The sequence below is a fragment of the Humulus lupulus genome, chromosome 6, assembly GCF_963169125.1.
Source record: "Humulus lupulus chromosome 6, drHumLupu1.1, whole genome shotgun sequence".
NCBI lineage: Eukaryota > Viridiplantae > Streptophyta > Magnoliopsida > Rosales > Cannabaceae > Humulus > Humulus lupulus.
In genome coordinates, this window is record NC_084798.1 from 122,968,272 (window position 1) to 122,970,721 (window position 2,450).

At 29.8% G+C, this 2,450-nt stretch overlaps 1 long non-coding RNA gene across 1 annotated transcript; it reads right to left on the minus strand.

Annotated features, from left to right (window-relative positions):
• Positions 1-1,422: 1,422 nt before the first annotated feature.
• LOC133784184 (uncharacterized) lies at positions 1,423-2,209 on the minus strand. The gene is made up of 3 exons (XR_009871188.1): positions 1,911-2,209; positions 1,663-1,745; positions 1,423-1,484 (listed from the first exon to the last, which is right to left on the minus strand). It is a non-coding gene; the product is annotated as an uncharacterized LOC133784184 (long non-coding RNA).
• Positions 2,210-2,450: the final 241 nt, after the last annotated feature.

A 2,450-nucleotide genomic window follows, 5' to 3' on the forward strand; every position in this document is an offset into this window, starting at 1 on the left:
AACATACGATAACACTTTCTGATGTGTTAAGACCGACTATGTTATTGTAGGTCAGGGTACTTTACATAACACTTTATCAGTGTTATACAGATGTGTTATTGTACTGTCAACGATAACACAATTTCTGTGTTATTTTAATTTATAGATAAGTGTTTAATTATGTTATTTATAGTCGATTATATAACACTTTTTTTGTGTTATACTACACTTTAGTATAACACTTTTTTTGTGTTATACTACACTACACTTTAGTATAACACATTATTTGTGTTATACTACACTTTAGTATAACACATGTGTTATATTAGCTTAGAGAAACATAATCTTTTTTTACTTACACAAAACTAGGAAAACAAATATGAAAGTTGAAGCCAAATAAGGTAGCATAAATAGATTTTTATTAATTACTCAAATGTAATTACAATATTTAGTCTACTAGTCTAGGCTTAAGAAATCATATTACAACATAATTTATGCCCAATTCTGATTCCTTTATCACTAAATACAAAACAAGAAATGTATACAAAAATCAGTGAAATACATTCTTCCATTCTAAATGTCTCAACTACAAATGTTGTCAAGAATTGCTCCAAAGAAATCATCTCAATATACCTGCACATTGTAAAAAAAAAATCCTTTTATTATTAAGAACATAAGACTTAAGCTAGTTTCCACCTGTAAGCATATAAAGTTTAAATTAAATTAGTAATAACTCCAAAACTTGACGAAACAGCAGGGTATAGCAAGATGTACTACCATGCAAAATGACTGAAGCAACAAAACATGCAACTTAAAACAATAAGCTAAACAAACGAAGAGAAAATTCCACTTCCATAGTTATGAAGATTTAAAGCAACAATAGCTCTTACACTAGAGGAACACATAATTACAAAATGAGATTTATAGAATAAGAATATCAATGAAAAATGGAGAAATGATGATAGTACTTAGCGACAGAGATGGTACTTATCTAAGAAGAATAAGAAGAAACACGTTGCCAGATATAATTATATTGCAAATAAAACAAACTCACAAACAGTAATTTGCTCCCATTCTGAGCAATTGACCTTTTTGACATGCAGCCTTAAAATATTTGTTAGTCCCCTGAGCCAAAAAAGTATTAAGACGTGTAAGCAAATACAGATTATGATCAAGGCATAATATTGTTACTCTTAATGACTACAGCTCTGAACAAATTATCAACCACAACAGGAGAGAATCATTTAAAAATATGCTTTGTGCTTTCACCCCTTGAACCCAAGTAATTTTAGAAGGAGAAAAGAACAAGAGAATAAAATTAAATCAAAGTGGAATCCTACTTGCTGATAAATTATTTCCATCAGCAAACAACAAATCATAAAGCAGAACAACCCTCTTAACAAAACAAACTGCTTAAACTTAAAGATATTTCACCTTAATCATGGATCACTTGTACAAGGTGTAAAGAACCACCCTTGATCGCAACTATAACCAGAATAGATCAGCTGCGATGATCAATTAGAAGAGTTTAGCTGGTAAAATAAATAAGCATTGTGCTTTTTTTCCAGCAGGGTACATTTACATCAAGATACAAATATCCAAATAACAAATTTAGTTCTAAAAAATCATTGGTAATAGTTTGTAATCACAAGACTTTTCACATAATAAGATAACAAACCAGACCTTATTAGAAATTGGTCCTTGTGCCAGGTAAGGTTTCTCATTACGTAAATGATGAAAGCCGTAAGCCACCTGAGCATCCATTCCTGTAATATAGATCCAAAAAATAAGGAGTCTTGTGTAGAATGATAAAAAATACAGCCCTGGTCTGCTTCATATAAAACTAAGAGGGAGCGAACCACACACACACACATATACTAATACAGAATAATTATCAGCTCTTAGACAAGTCAAAAATCACATAAACATACCTATGCTAAAGTAATTATAAAATACTCCTTCATAACAAGTCTTTTTCTCAGGCAACTCCCCTTCAATCTCCAACCCCTGCATTTAAATACATTTCACCTATTTAGGTTAATTTGTTCACATGAAAATAAATAAATTTAATACTTCACATTTTACAAAGACTAACACAAAACATATTCTAAGTTTAATATGCAGCACATCAAAGATTTCAAAACAAAGTTCATTTTCTTACAAGCAATTAAAAAAATAGCTTTAAAAAAAGTTAAATTTTCCATGTTTATATTGTTTTATATATCTTGACGATTAGAATAAATCTCTCTAAATACAAACACTAGAATGAAAACAGGAAAAAAAACAATTAATTACATCAAAACTTCAAAAATCCCATCAACTAGCCTCTACAATTTTATTTTTCTGCATGAATTATAAGATTCAAAAGAATGATGCACAAGAAATTGCCTAATGTCACATCTAGCATTATACACAATCCAGAGCAGAGCAATAGATTATATGCTATAATGCTATATAGTCCACCTTCTCAC